General features: G+C 56.3%; 1 long non-coding RNA gene across 1 annotated transcript; it reads left to right on the top strand.

Moving 5' to 3' along the window:
• Nucleotides 1–511: 511 nt before the first annotated feature.
• LOC144955509 (uncharacterized) lies at nucleotides 512–14,959 on the top strand. The gene is made up of 3 exons (XR_013641698.1): nucleotides 512–624; nucleotides 9,272–9,373; nucleotides 14,862–14,959. It is a non-coding gene; the product is annotated as an uncharacterized LOC144955509 (long non-coding RNA).
• The last annotated feature ends 2,799 nt before the right edge of the window (nucleotides 14,960–17,758 follow it).

Raw genomic sequence — 17,758 nt, 5'->3', positions numbered from 1 at the left:
GTGTCTGTGTATGTCTGTGTGTGTGTCTGTGTGTGTGTGTGTCTGTGTCTGTGTGTGTCTGTGTGTGTCTGTGTGTGTCTGTGTCTGTGTGTGTCTGTGTGTGTGTCTGTGTGTGTCTGTGTGTGTCTGTGTGTGTGTGTCTGTGTCTGTGTGTGTCTCTGTGTGTGTCTGTGTGTGTGTCTGTGAGTGTGTGTCTGTGTCTGTGTGTGTCTCTGTGTGTGTGTGTCTGTGTGTGTCTGTGTGTGTGTGTGTCTGTGTGTGTCTGTGTGTGTGTGTCTGTGTCTGTGTGTGTCTCTGTGTGTGTCTGTGTGTGTGTCTGTGAGTGTGTGTCTGTGTCTGTGTGTGTCTCTGTGTGTGTCTGTGTGTGTGTGTGTCTGTGTGTGTCTGTGTGTGTCTGTGTGTGTGTGTCTGTGTCTGTGTGTGTCTCTGTGTGTGTCTGTGTGTGTGTCTGTGTGTGTGTGTCTGTGTGTGTCTCTGTGTGTGTCTGTGTGTGTGTGTCAGGGTCGGGAGGTGACGTCAACCTTCTTGGGCTTCCGGCTGCGCAGGAAGCGAAGGGGCGGGGCTGGAGTGGCCCCCAGGCGGGAGGGAGGGGCTCCTCCACCCACCCCCGTGGAGGAGGCGATTGTGAGTAGCCCCTCCCCTCACCCACCCACTCACTCACCCACCCACTCACCCACTCACTCACTCACCCACTCACTCACGCACCCACTCACTCACTCAGTCACCCACTCACTCACTCACTCACCCACCCACCCACTCACTCACTCAGTCACTCAGTCAGTCACTCAGTCACTCACCCACCCACTCACTCACTCAGTCACTCACGCACCCACTCACTCACTCAGTCACTCAGTCAGTCACTCAGTCACTCACTCAGTCACTCACCCACTCAGTCACCCACTCAGTCACTCACGCACCCAGTCACTCACTCACTCAGTCACTCACTCAGTCACTCACCCACCCACTCACTCACTCAGTCACTCACGCACCCACTCACTCACTCAGTCACTCAGTCAGTCACTCAGTCACTCACCCACCCACTCACTCACTCAGTCACTCACGCACCCACTCACTCACTCAGTCACTCAGTCAGTCACTCAGTCACTCACTCAGTCACTCACCCACTCAGTCACCCACTCAGTCACTCACGCACCCAGTCACTCACTCACTCACTCAGTCACTCACTCAGTCACTCACCCACCCACTCACTCACTCAGTCACTCACGCACCCACTCACTCACTCAGTCACTCAGTCAGTCACTCAGTCACTCACCCACCCACTCACTCACTCAGTCACTCACGCACCCACTCACTCACTCAGTCACTCAGTCAGTCACTCAGTCACTCACTCAGTCACTCACCCACTCAATCACCCACTCAGTCACTCACGCACCCAGTCACTCACTCACTCAGTCACTCACTCAGTCACTCACCCACCCACTCACTCACTCAGTCACTCACGCACCCACTCACTCACTCAGTCACTCAGTCAGTCACTCAGTCACTCACCCACCCACTCACTCACTCAGTCACTCACGCACCCACTCACTCACTCAGTCACTCAGTCAGTCACTCAGTCACTCACTCAGTCACTCACCCACTCAGTCACCCACTCAGTCACTCACGCACCCAGTCACTCACTCACTCACTCAGTCACTCAGTCACTCACCCACCCACTCACTCACTCAGTCACTCACGCACCCACTCACTCACTCAGTCACTCAGTCAGTCACTCAGTCACTCACCCACCCACTCACTCACTCAGTCACTCACGCACCCACTCACTCACTCAGTCACTCAGTCAGTCACTCAGTCACTCACTCAGTCACTCACCCACTCAGTCACCCACTCAGTCACTCACGCACCCAGTCACTCACTCACTCACTCAGTCACTCACTCAGTCACTCACCCACCCACTCACTCACTCAGTCACTCACGCACCCACTCACTCACTCAGTCACTCAGTCAGTCACTCAGTCACTCACCCACCCACTCACTCACTCAGTCACTCACGCACCCACTCACTCACTCAGTCACTCAGTCAGTCACTCAGTCACTCACTCAGTCACTCACCCACTCAGTCACCCACTCAGTCACTCACGCACCCAGTCACTCACTCACTCACTCAGTCACTCACTCAGTCACTCACCCACCCACTCACTCACTCAGTCACTCACGCACCCACTCACTCACTCAGTCACTCAGTCAGTCACTCAGTCACTCACCCACCCACTCACTCACTCACTCAGTCACTCACGCACCCACTCACTCACTCAGTCACTCAGTCAGTCACTCAGTCACTCACTCAGTCACTCACCCACTCAGTCACCCACTCAGTCACTCACGCACCCAGTCACTCACTCACTCACTCAGTCACTCACTCAGTCACTCACCCACCCACTCACTCACTCAGTCACTCACGCACCCACTCACTCATTCAGTCACTCAGTCAGTCACTCAGTCACTCACCCACCCACTCACTCACTCAGTCACTCACGCACCCACTCACTCACTCAGTCACTCAGTCAGTCACTCAGTCACTCACTCAGTCACTCACCCACTCAGTCACCCACTCAGTCACTCACGCACCCAGTCACTCACTCACTCACTCACTCACTCAGTCACTCACTCAGTCACTCACCCACCCACTCACTCACTCAGTCACTCACGCACCCACTCACTCACTCAGTCACTCAGTCAGTCACTCAGTCACTCACTCAGTCACTCACCCACTCAGTCACCCACTCAGTCACTCACTCACCCAGTCACTCACTCACTCAGTCACTCACTCAGTCACTCACTCAGTCACTCACTCAGTCACCCACCCACTCACTCACTCACTCACCCACTCACTCAGTCACTCACTCACTCAGTCACTCACTCAGTCACTCACTCACTCACTCAGTCACTCACTCACTCAGTCACCCACTCAGTCACTCACTCACCCACTCAGTCACTCACCCACTCACTCACTCACTCACCCACTCACTCAGTCACTCACTTACTCAGTCACTCACTCAGTCACTCACTCACTCAGTCACTCAGTCACTCACTCACTCAGTCACTCACTCACTCACCCACTCACTCACCCACTCACTCAGTCACTCACTCAGTCACTCACTCACTCAGTCAGTCACTCACTCACTCAGTCAGTCACCCACTCACTCAGTCACTCACCCACTCAGTCACTCACTCAGTCACTCAGTCACTCACTCACTCACTCACTCACCCACTCACTCACCCACTCACTCACTCAGTCACTCACTCACCCACTCAGTCACTCACTCAGTCACTCACTCAGTCACTCACTCAGTCACCCACCCACTCACTCACTCACCCACTCACTCAGTCACTCACTCACTCAGTCACTCAGTCACTCACTCACTCACTCACTCACTCACTCACTCACTCAGTCACCCACTCAGTCACTCACTCACCCACTCAGTCACTCACCCACTCACTCACTCACTCACCCACTCACTCAGTCACTCACTTACTCAGTCACTCACTCAGTCACTCACTCACTCAGTCACTCAGTCACTCACTCACTCAGTCACTCACTCACTCACCCACTCACTCACCCACTCACTCAGTCACTCACTCAGTCACTCACTCACTCAGTCAGTCAGTCACTCACTCACTCAGTCAGTCACCCACTCACTCAGTCACTCACCCACTCAGTCACTCACTCAGTCACTCAGTCACTCACTCACTCACTCACCCACTCACTCAGTCACTCACTCACTCACCCACTCACCCACTCAGTCACTCACTCACTCACTCAGTCACTCACTCACTCAGTCACTCACCCACTCACTCACTCACCCACTCACTCACTCACTCACCCACTCACTCACTCACTCAGTCACTCACTCAGTCACTCACTCACTCAGTCACTCACTCAGTCACTCACTCACTCACCCACTCACTCAGTCACTCACTCACTCACTCACCCACTCACTCAGTCACCCACCCACTCAGTCACTCACTCACTCACTCAGTCACCCACCCACTCACTCACTCAGTCACTCAACCACCCACTCACTCAGTCACTCACCTACTCAGTCACTCACTCACTCAGTCACTCACCCACCCACTCACTCACTCACTCACTCACCCACCCACCCACTCAGTCACTCACTCACTCAGTCACTTAGTCACTTACTCACTCAGTCACTCACTCACTCACTCACTCACCCACCCACCCACTCAGTCACTCACCCACTCACTCACTCAGTCACTCACCCACTCACTCACTCAGTCACTCACTCAGTCACTCACTCACTCAGTCACTCACCCACTCACTCACTCACTCACCCACCCACTCAGTCACTCACTCACTCAGTCACTCACCCACCCACTCACTCACTCACTCACCCACCCACCCACTCAGTCACTCACTCACTCAGTCACTCAGTCACTCACTCACTCAGTCACTCACTCACTCACTCACTCACTCACACCCACCCACTCAGTCACTCACTCACTCAGTCACTCAGTCACTCACCCACCCACTTACCCACCCACTCACCCGCCCACTCACCCATCCACTCACTCACCCACTCACCCACCCACTCACCCACCCACTCACCCACTCACCCACCCACTCACCCACTCACTCACCCACCCACTCACCCACCCACTCACTCACTCACCCACCCACCCACCCACCCACTCACCCACCCACTCACTCACTCACCCACTCACCCACCCACCCACTCACCCACCCACTCACCCACTCACCCACTCACCCACCCACTCACCCACTCACCCACCCACTCACCCACTCACCCACCCACCCACCCACTCACTCACCCACCCACCCACTCACCCACCCACTCACTCACTCACCCACCCACTCACCCACCCACCCACTCACTCACCCACTCACCCACCCACTCACTCAGTCACTCACTCACTCACTCAGTCACTCACTCACTCACCCACTCACTCACCCACTCACTCAGTCACTCACCCACCCACTCACCCACCCACTCACCCGCCCACTCACCCACCCACTCACTCACTCACTCACCCACCCACTCACCCACTCACTCACCACTCACCCACTCACTCACTCACTCACCCACCCACCCACTCACTCACTCACCCACCCACCCACCCACCCACTCACCCACCCACTCACTCACCCACCCACTCACCCACCCACCCACTCACTCACCCACTCACCCACCCACTCACTCAGTCACCCACTCACTCACTCAGTCACTCAGTCACTCACTCACTCACTCAGTCACTCACCCACTCACTCACTCACCCACCCACTCACTCACTCACCCACTCACTCAGTCACTGACCCACTCACTCAGTCACTCACCCACTCACTCACCCACCCACTCACTCACCCACTCACCCACTCACTCAGTCACTCAGTCACTCACTCATCCACTCACTCACTCAGTCACTCACTCACCCACTCACTCAGTCACTCACTCACTCACTCACTCAGTCACTCACTCAGTCACCCACTCACTCACTCAGTCACTCAGTCACTCACCCACTCACTCAGTCACTCACCCACTCACTCAGTCACTCACCCACTCACTCACCCACCCACCCACTCACTCACTCACCCACTCACTCAGTCACCCACTCACTCACCCACTCACTCACCCACCCACCCACTCACTCACTCACCCACTCACCCAGTCACTCAGTCACTCACTCAGTCACTCACTCACTCACTCACCCACTCACTCACCCACTCACTCAGTCACTCACTCATTCACTCACTCATCCACTCACCCACTCACCCACTCACTCACTCAGTCACTCACTCAGTCACTCATTCACTCACCCACCCACCCATCCACTCACCCACCCACCCACTCACCCACCCACCCATCCACTCACTCACCTACTCACTCACTCACTCACCCACTCACCCAGTCACTCAGTCACTCACTCAGTCACTCACTCAGTCACCCACTCACCCACTCACTCAGTCACTCACTCACCCACTCACTCAGTCACTCACCCACCCACCCACTCACTCACCCATCCACTCACTCACCCACTCACTCAGTCACTCACTCACCCACCCACCCATTCACTCACCCACTCACTCACCCACCCACCCACTCACTCACTCACCCACTCACCCAGTCACTCAGTCACTCACTCAGTCACTCACTCAGTCACCCACTCACCCACTCACTCAGTCACTCACTCACCCACTCACTCAGTCACTCACCCACCCACCCACTCACTCACCCACCCACTCACTCACCCACTCACTCAGTCACTCACCCACCCACCCACTCACTCACCCACCCACTCACTCACCCACTCACTCAGTCACTCACTCACTCACTCATCCACTCACCCGCTCACTCAGTCACTCACTCAGTCACTCACTCAGTCACTCAGTCGCTCACTCAGTCACTCACTCACTCACCCACCCACCCATCCACTCACCCACCCACTCACTCACTCACCCACCCACTCACCCACCCACCCATCCACTCACTCACCCACCCACCCACTCACTCAGTCACTCACTCACCCACTCACTCACTCACTCACTCACCCACCCACTCACTCACCCACCCACTCACTCACCCACTCACTCACTCAGTCTCTCACTCACCCACCCACTCACTCACCCACTCACTCACCCACCCACCCACTCACTCACTCACCCACTCACCCAGTCACTCAGTCACTCACTCAGTCACTCACTCACTCACTCACCCACTCACTCACCCACTCACTCAGTCACTCACTCACTCACTCATCCACTCACCCGCTCACTCAGTCACTCACTCACTCACCCACCCACTCACCCACCCACCCATCCACTCACTCACCCACCCACCCACTCACTCAGTCACTCACTCACCCACTCACTCACTCACTCACCCACCCACTCACTCACCCACCCACTCACTCACCCACTCACTCACTCAGTCTCTCACTCACCCACCCACTCACTCACCCACTCACTCACCCACCCACCCACTCACTCACTCACCCACTCACCCAGTCACTCAGTCACTCACTCAGTCACTCACTCACTCACTCACTCACCCACTCACTCACCCACTCACTCAGTCACTCACTCACTCACTCATCCACTCACCCGCTCACTCAGTCACTCACTCAGTCACTCACTCAGTCACTCAGTCACTCACTCAGTCACTCACTCACCCACCCACCCATCCACTCACCCACCCACTCACTCACTCACCCACTCACCCACCCACCCATCCACTCACTCACCCTCTCACCCTCTCACCCACTCACTCACTCACCCATGGTGATAGTGGTGGTGGTGGTTGTGATGGTGGTTGTGGTGGTTGTGGTGATGGTGGTGGTGGTTGTGGTGGTTGTGGTGTTGTTATTGTTGTGGTGGTTGTGGTGGTGATGGTTGTGATGATGGTTGTGGTGGTGATGGTGGTTGTGGTGGTTGTGGTGGTTGTGTTGTTGTTGTGGTGGTCGTGGTGGTTGTGGTGATGGTGGTGGTTGTGGTGGTGATGGTGGTGGTTGTGATTGTGGTGTTGTTTTTGTTGTTGTGGTGGTGGTGGTTGTGATGGTGGTGGTTGTGGTGGTTGTGGTGATGGTGGTGGTGGTTGTGATGATGGTTGTGGTGGTTGTGATGGTGGTTGTGATGGTGGTGATGGTGGTGATGGTGGTTGTGATGATGGTGGTTGTGGTGGTTGTGATGGTGGTTGTGATGATGGTTGTGATGATGGTGGTGGTGGTGGTGGTGGTGGTGGTGATGGTTGTTGTGGTTGTTGTGGTGGTGGTGGTGGTGGTGATGATGGTTGTGGTGGTGGTAGTGGTGATGGTGGTTGTGATGGTTGTTGTGGTTGTGGTGGTGGTGGTGGTTGTGGTGGTTGTGATGGTGGTGGTGGTGGTGGTTGTGATGGTGGTGGTGGTGGTGGTGATGGTGGTGGTGGTGGTGGTGGTGATGGTGGTGGTGGTGGTGATGGTGGTGGTGGTGGTGATGGTGGTTGTGATGGTTGTTGTGGTTGTGGTGGTGGTGGTGGTGGTGATGGTGGTGGTGGTGGTGGTGGTTGTGGTGGTTGTGATGGTGGTGGTGGTGGTGGTGGTGATGGTGGTGGTGGTGGTGGTGGTGATGGTGGTGGTGGTGGTGATGGTGGTTGTGATGGTTGTTGTGGTTGTGGTGGTGGTGGTGGTGGTGGTGATGGTGGTGGTGGTGGTGGTGGTTGTGATGGTGGTGGTGGTTGTTGTGATGGTGGTGATGGTGGTGGTGGTGGTGGTGATGATGGTGGTGATGATGGTGGTGATGATGGTGGTGATGATGGTGGTGATGATGGCGGTGATGATGGTGGTGGTTGTGATGATGGTTGTGGTGGTGGTGGTGGTGGTGGTGGTGATGGTGGTGGTGGTGGTGATGGTGGTGGTGGTGATGGTGGTGATGGTGGTGGTGATGGTGGTGGTGGTGGTGATGGTGGTGGTGGTGGTGGTGGTGATGGTGGTGGTGGTGGTGATGGTGGTGGTGGTGGTGGTGGTGATGGTGGTGGTGGTGGTGGTGGTGATGGTGGTGATGGTGGTGGTGATGGTGGTGATGGTGGTGGTGGTGATGGTGGTGGTGGTGGTGATGGTGGTGGTGATGGTGGTGATGGTGGTGGTGATGGTGGTGATGGTGGTGGTGGTGATGGTGGTGGTGGTGGTGGTGATGGTGGTGGTGGTGGTGGTGGTTGTGATGGTGGTGGTGGTTGTTGTGATGGTGGTGATGATGGTGGTGATGATGGTGGTGATGATGGTGGTGGTTGTGATGATGGTTGTGGTGGTGGTGGTGGTGGTGGTGATGGTGGTGATGGTGGTGGTGATGGTGGTGATGGTGGTGGTGGTGATGGTGGTGGTGGTGGTGGTGATGGTGGTGGTGATGGTGGTGATGGTGGTGGTGATGGTGGTGATGGTGGTGGTGGTGATGGTGGTGGTGATGGTGGTGATGGTGGTGGTGATGGTGGTGATGGTGGTGGTGGTGATGGTGGTGGTGGTGGTGGTGATGGTGGTGGTGGTGGTGGTGGTTGTGATGGTGGTGGTGGTTGTTGTGATGGTGGTGATGATGGTGGTGATGATGGTGGTGATGATGGTGGTGGTTGTGATGATGGTTGTGGTGGTGGTGGTGGTGGTGGTGGTGATGGTGGTGATGGTGATGGTTGTTGTGGTGGTGGTGGTGATGGTGGTGGTGGTGATGGTGGTTGTGGTGGTGGTGGTGGTGGTGATGGTGGTGGTGATGGTGGTGGTGATGGTGGTGGTGGTGGTGGTGGTGGTGCAGGTGGTGGACGCTGCGTCGTTCCTGGTGGCTGCGCTCTCTGGGCAGCTGCGGCTCGTGGAGTCGTTCCTCAGTCGCGGGGGAGACCCCAACACGTGCGACCACGTGGGTCCTCCACCACCACCACCACCAACAACAACAACAACTACCACAACAACCACCATCACCATCACCACCACCACCACCACCACCATCACAACCACCACCACCACCACAACAACAACATCAACAACAACAACAACTACCACCACCACCACCACAACACCAACAACATCAACAACACCAACACCAACAACAACAACTACCACTACCACCATTACAACCACCATCACAACCACCATCACCACCATCACAACAACAACCACCACAACCACCACCACCACCAAGACTACCACAATCACCACCACCACCACAATCACCACCACCACCACCACAACAACAACAACAACATCAACAACCATCACCACCACCATCACCACCACAACCACCACCACCACAACAACCACCACCACCACCACAACACCAACAACACCAACAACATCAACAACCACCACCACCACCACAACCACCACCACCACCACAACACCAACAACACCACCACCACAACAACCACCACCACAACACCAACAACACCAACAACACCAACAACATCAACAACCACCACCACCACCACAACCACCACCACCACCACAACACCAACAACACCACCACCACAACAACCACCACCACCACCACAACACCAACAACACCAACAACATCAACAACCACCACCACCACCACAACCACCACCACCACCACAACACCAACAACACCACCACCACCACAACCACCACCACCACCACAACACCAACAACACCACCACCACCACAACCACCACCACCACCACAACACCAACAACACCACCACCACAACAACCACCACCACCACAACACCAACAACGTTCCTCAGTCACGGGGGAGACCCCAACACGTGTGACCACGTGGGTCCACCAACAACAACAACAACATCAACAACATCAACAACAACAACCACCACCACCACAACAACCACCACCACCACAACAACCACCAACAACATCAACCACCAACAACAACAACAAGAACCACCACAATCACCACCACCACCACCAACAACAACAACAACAACACCACCAACAACACCACCACCACAACCACCATCACCATCACAACCACCAACAACACCACCAACAACACCACCACCACAACCACCATCACAACCACCAACAACACCACCAACACCATCACCACCACAACCACCAACAACAACACCAACAACACCACCACCACAACCACCATCACCATCACAACCACCAACAACAACACCAACAACACCACCACCACAACCACCATCACCATCACAACCACCAACAACAACACCAACAACCACCACCAGCACCACCACAACAACCACCACCACCACAACACCAACAACACCAACAACATCAACAACAACAACAAGAACCACCACCATCACCATCACAACCACCAACAACAACACCAACAACACCACCACCACCACCACCATCACCATCACAACCACCAACAACAACACCAACAACCACCACCAGCACCACCACAACAACCACCACCACCACAACACCAACAACACCAACAACATCAACAACAACAACAAGAACCACCACCATCACCATCACAACCACCAACAACAACACCAACAACACCACCACCACAACCACCATCACCATCACAACCACCAACAACAACACCAACAACACCAACAACACCACCACCACAACCACCATCACAACCACCAACAACACCACCAACACCATCACCACCACAACCACCACCATCAACAACAACAACAAACAAACAACACCACCACCACAACCACCATCACCACCACAACCACCATCACCATCACAACCACCAACAACAAACAAACAACACCACCACCACAACCACCATCACAACCACCAACAACACCACCAACACCATCACCACCACAACCACCACCATCAACAACAACAACACCAACAACACCAACAACACCACCACCACAACCACCATCACCACCACCAACAACACCACCAACAACACCACCACCACAACCACCATCACCATCACAACCACCAACAACAAACAAACAACACCACCACCACAACCACCATCACCACCACAACCACCATCACCATCACAACCACCAACAACAAACAAACAACACCACCACCACAACCACCATCACCACCACAACCACCATCACCACCACAACCACCATCACCATCACAACCACCACCAACAACACCACCAACAACACCACCAACACAACCACCATCACCACCACAACCACCACCACCATCAACAACAACAACACCAACACCAACAAGAACCACCACTACCAACAACAACAACAACAAACAAACAACACCACCACAACCACCATCACCATCACAACCACCAGCGCTGCCAACGCGCTACTAACAGCACTTGCCCCTGCATCCCTGATAGAAGCTACCTGGGTGATCTTTGTCTGTGTCTCTGTAACAGCACTTGCCCCTACACCCCAGCTGGAGGCTACCTGGGCTACCTTTGTCTGTGTCTCTGTAACAGCACTTGCCCCTACACCCCAGCTGGAGGCTACCTGGGCTACCTTTGTCTGTGTAACAGCACTTGCCCCTACATCACAGCTAGAGGCTACCTGGGCTACCTTTGTCTATGTAACAGCACTTGCCCCTACATCACAGCTAGAGGCTACCTGGGTGACCTTTGTCTATGTAACAGCACTTGCCCCTACATCACAGCTAGAGGCTACCTGGGCTACCTGTGTCTATGTAACAGCACTTGCCCCTACATCACAGCTAGAGGCTACCTGGGCTACCTGTGTCTATGTAACAGCACTTGCCCCTACATCACAGCTAGAGGCTACCTGGGTGACCTCCACCTTTGCCTGTGTCTATGTAACAGCACTTGCCCCTACATCCCAGCTAGAGGCTACCTGGGCTACCTGTGTCTATGTAACAGCACTTGCCCCTACACCCCAGCTAGAGGCTACCTGGGTGACCTTTGTCTATGTAACAGCACTTGCCCCTACATCACAGCTAGAGGCTACCTGGGTGACCTTTGTCTATGTAACAGCACTTGCCCCTACACCCCAGCTAGAGGCTACCTGGGTGACCTTTGTCTATGTAACAGCACTTGCCCCTACATCACAGCTAGAGGCTACCTGGGTGACCTTTGTCTATGTAACAGCACTTGCCCCTACACCCCAGCTAGAGGCTACCTGGGTGACCTTTGTCTATGTAACAGCACTTGCCCCTACACCCCAGCTAGAGGCTACCTGGGTGACCTTTGTCTATGTAACAGCACTTGCCCCTACACCCCAGCTGGAGGCTACCTGGGCTACCTGTGTCTTTGTAACAGCACTTGCCCCTACACCCCAGCTGGAGGCTACCTGGGTGACCTTTGTCTATGTAACAGCACTTGCCCCTACATCCCAGCTAGAGGCTACCTGGGCTACCTGTGTCTATGTAACAGCACTTGCCCCTACACCCCAGCTAGAGGCTACCTAGGTGACCTTTGTCTATGTAACAGCACTTGCCCCTACATCACAGCTAGAGGCTACCTGGGTGACCTTTGTCTATGTAACAGCACTTGCCCCTACATCACAGCTGGAGGCTACCTGGGTGACCTTTGCCTGTGTAACAGCACTTGCCCCTTCATCCCAGCTAGAGGCTACCTGGGTGACCTTTGCCTGTGTAACAGCACTTGCCCCTTCATCCCAGCTAGAGGCTACCTGGGTGACCTTTGCCTGTGTAACAGCACTTGCCCCTACATCACAGCTAGAGGCTACCTGGGCTACCTGTGTCTCTGTAACAGCACTTGCCCCTACACCACAGCTAGAGGCTACCTGGGTGACCTCCACCTTTGCCTGTGTCTATGTAACAGCACTTGCCCCTGCACCCCAGCTAGAGGCTACCTGGGTGACCTTTGCCTGTGTAACAGCACTTGCCCCTACACCCCAGCTAGAGGCTACCTGGGTGACCTTTGTCTATGTAACAGCACTTGCCCCTACATCCCAGCTTGAGGCTACCTGGGTGACCTTTGCCTGTGTAACAGCACTTGCCCCTACACCCCAGCTAGAGGCTACCTGGGTGACCTTTGCCTGTGTAACAGCACTTGCCCCTACACCCCAGCTAGAGGCTACCTGGGTGACCTTTGACTATGTAACAGCACTTGCCCCTACATCACAGCTAGAGGCTACCTGGGTGACCTTTGTCTATGTAACAGCACTTGCCCCTACATCACAGCTAGAGGCTACCTGGGTGACCTTTGTCTATGTAACAGCACTTGCCCCTACACCCCAGCTAGAGGCTACCTGGGTGACCTTTGTCTATGTAACAGCACTTGCCCCTACATCACAGCTAGAGGCTACCTGGGTGACCTTTGTCTATGTAACAGCACTTGCCCCTACACCCCAGCTAGAGGCTACCTGGGTGACCTTTGTCTATGTAACAGCACTTGCCCCTACACCCCAGCTAGAGGCTACCTGGGTGACCTTTGCCTGTGTAACAGCACTTGCCCCTACATCCCAGCTAGAGGCTACCTAGGTGACCTTTGTCTATGTAACAGCACTTGCCCCTACATCACAGCTAGAGGCTACCTGGGTGACCTTTGTCTATGTAACAGCACTTGCCCCTACACCCCAGCTGGAGGCTACCTGGGCTACCAGTGTCTATGTAACAGCACTTGCCCCTACATCCCAGCTAGAGGCTACCTGGGCTACCTGTGTCTATGTAACAGCACTTGCCCCTACACCACAGCTAGAGGCTACCTGGGCTACCAGTGTCTATGTAACAGCACTTGCCCCTACATCACAGCTAGAGGCTACCTGGGTGACCTTTGTCTATGTAACAGCACTTGCCCCTACATCACAGCTGGAGGCTACCTGGGTGACCTTTGCCTGTGTAACAGCACTTGCCCCTTCATCCCAGCTAGAGGCTACCTGGGTGACCTTTGCCTGTGTAACAGCACTTGCCCCTTCATCCCAGCTAGAGGCTACCTGGGTGACCTTTGCCTGTGTAACAGCACTTGCCCCTACATCACAGCTAGAGGCTACCTGGGCTACCTGTGTCTATGTAACAGCACTTGCCCCTACACCCCAGCTAGAGGCTACCTGGGCTACCTTTGTCTATGCAACAGCACTTGCCCCTGCACCCCAGCTAGAGGCTACCTGGGCTACCTGTGTCTATGTAACAGCACTTGCCCCTACATCACAGCTAGAGGCTACCTGGGTGACCTTTGTCTATGCAACAGCACTTGCCCCTGCACCCCAGCTAGAGGCTACCTGGGCTACCTGTGTCTATGTAACAGCACTTGCCCCTACATCACAGCTAGAGGCTACCTGGGTGACCTTTGTCTTTGTAACAGCACTTGCCCCTACACCCCAGCTGGAGGCTACCTGGGCTACCTGTGTCTTTGTAACAGCACTTGCCCCTACATCACAGCTAGAGGCTACCTGGGTGACCTTTGTCTATGTAACAGCACTTGCCCCTACACCCCTGCTGGAGGCTACCTGGGTGACCTTTGCCTGTACCTTTGTCTCCGTGACGTAGCTCCGTCGCACCGCGCTGCACCGCGCGAGCTCCGCAGGCCACGCCCACGTGGTGACGTCACTGCTGGGGGCGGGGGCGGAGCTCGAGAGGAAGGACCTGGTGAGGGGAGGGGCCAGGGGGGGGAGTGGGGTGAGGGGGAGGGGCCAGGGGGGAGGGGGGTGAGGGGGGAGGGGCCAGGGGGTGAGGGGGGAGGGGCCAGGGGGTGAGGGGGAGGGGCCAGGGGGGGTGAGGGGGGTGAAGGTAGAGGGGGGGTGGAGGGGGAGGGGGTGGAAGGGGGAGGGGCCACGGGGAGGGGGGGGTGATGGGGAGGGGCCAGGGGGTGAGGGGGGAGGGGTTTAGGGGTTGGAGGGGGGGAGGGGCCAGGGGGGGTGAGGGGGGGAGGAGCCTTACACCTTGCAGAGTGACTCAGTCATTGCTCTCACCCCCCCACACTCCCCCCACCCACTCACCTCACACCCCACCCCCACCCTCCCCCCCATCCCCCCAACCCCTCCACCTCCCCACCCCCACCCACTCACCCCACCCCCCCCACCCACTCCCCCACCCACCCACCACCCCCACCCCACTCTCCCCCCACTCCCCCACCCACTCCCCCCACCCACCTCCCCCCACCCCCCACCCCCACTCCCCCACCCCCACTCCCCACCCACTCCCCCCACCCCCCCACCCCCACCACTCCCCCCACCCCCACCCCCCACCCACCCACCCCCCACCCACCCCCACCCACTCCCCCACCCCCCACCCACCACCCACCACCCCCACCCACTCCCCCCACCCCCACCCACTCACCCCCCACCCCCACCCACCACCCCCACCCCCACACCCCCCCCACTCCCCCCCCCCACCCCCCCTCACCCCCCCCCCCCCACTCCCCCCCAACTGCCACCCCCCACCCCCCTCCACTCCCCCCACTCCCCCCAACTGCCACCCCCACCCCCCCCCACTCCCCCCCACCCCCCCCCACTCCCCACCCCCCACCCCCCCCCCCCAGCTAGAGAACACAGCTTGCGCACTGGGCTTGCCGTGGGGGTCACGTGACCACCCCTCCAGCTGCTCATGGACGCGGGAGCCAACATCAACGTTCGTGACAAGGTGAGTGTCAGAGGGTGACGTCATGTGTCTCGGTGGGGTGACGTCATGAGTGTCAGGGTGACGTCATGAGTGTCAGGGAAACGTCATGAGTGTCAGGGTGACGTCATGAGTCCTCAGTGGGTGACGTCATGAGTCTCAGGGTGACGTCATGAGTCTCAGGGTGACGTCATGAGTCTCAGTCGGTGACGTCATGAGTCTCAGGGTGACGTCATGAGTCTCAGGGTGACGTCATGAGACTCAGGGGGGTGACGTCTTGAGACTCAGGGGGTGACGTCATGAGTCTCAGGGGTGACGTCATGAGTGTCGGTGGTGACGTCATGAGTGTCGGTGGGGTGACGTCATGAGTGTCAGGGTGACGTCTTGAGACGTCATGAGTGTCAGTGACTGACGTCATGAGTGTCAGTGGGTGACGTCATGAGACTCAGGGTGACGTCATGAGTCTCAGGGGTTTGACGTCATGAGTGTCAGTGGGTGACGTCATGAGTGTCAGTGGGTGACGTCATGAGTGTCAGTGGGTGACTTCTTGAGACTCAGGGGGTGACGTCTTGAGACTCAGGGGGTGACTTCTTGAGACTCAGGGGGTGACTTCTTGAGACTCATGGGGTGACGTCTTGAGACTCAGGGGGTGACGTCTTGAGACTCAGGGGGTGACTTCATGAGACTCAGGGGGTGACTTCTTGAGACTCAGGGGGTGACGTCTTGAGACTCAGGGGGTGACGTCTTGAGACTCAGGGGGTGACTTCTTGAGACTCAGGGGGTGACTTCTTGAGACTCAGGGGGGTGACTTCTTGAGACTCAGGGGGTGACTTCTTGAGACTCAGGGGGTGACGTCTTAAGACTCAGGGGTGGTGACGTCTTGAGACTCAGTGGGTGACGTCATGAGACTCAGGGGGGTGACGTCTTGAGACTCAGTGGGTGACGTCATGAGACTCAGGGGGTGACGTCTTGAGACTCAGGGGGGTGACTTCTTGAGACTCAGGGGGTGACTTCTTGAGACTCAGGGGGTGACGTCTTAAGACCTCAGGGGGGGTGACGTCTTGAGACTCAGTGGGTGACGTCATGAGACTCAGGGGGTGACGTCTTGAGACTCAGTGGGTGACGTCATGAGACTCAGGGGGGTGACGTCTTGAGACTCAGGGGGTGACTTCTTGAGACTCAGGGGGGTGACGTCTTGAGACTCAGGGGGTGACTTCTTGAGACTCAGGGGGTGACTTCTTGAGACTCAGACTCAGGAGGTAACGTCTTGAGACTCAGGGGGTGACTTCTTTAGACTCAGGGGGTGACGTCTTGAGACTCAGGGGGTGACGTCTTGAGACTCAGGGGGTGACTTCTTGAGACTCAGGGGGGTGACTTCTTGAGACTCAGACTCAGGAGGTAACGTCTTGAGACTCAGGGGGTGACTTCTTGAGACTCAGGGGGTGACGTCTTGAGACTCAGAGGGTGACGTCATGAGACTCAGGGGGGTGACGTCTTGAGACTCAGGGGGTGACGTCTTGAGACTCAGGGGGTGACGTCATGAGACTCAGGGGGTGACGTCATGAGACTCAGGGGGTGACGTCATGAGACTCAGGGGGTGACTTCTTGAGACTCAGGGGGTGACTTCTTTAGACTCAGGGGGTGACTTCTTTAGACTCAGGGGGTGACGTCTTGGCAACAGTCCTAGCAACAGCCCTAGCAACGGCCCTAGCAACGGCCCTGGCAACAGTCCTAGCAACGGCCCTAGCAACGGCCCTAGCAACGGCCCTGGCAACAGTCCTAGCAACGGTCCTATCAACGGCCCTAACAACGGCCCTGGCAACAGTCCT

This window comes from Lampetra fluviatilis, unplaced genomic scaffold (assembly GCF_964198595.1).
Source record: "Lampetra fluviatilis unplaced genomic scaffold, kcLamFluv1.1 SCAFFOLD_330, whole genome shotgun sequence".
Taxonomy (NCBI): domain Eukaryota; kingdom Metazoa; phylum Chordata; class Hyperoartia; order Petromyzontiformes; family Petromyzontidae; genus Lampetra; species Lampetra fluviatilis.
This window is presented reverse-complemented; position numbering and strand designations above follow the sequence as displayed.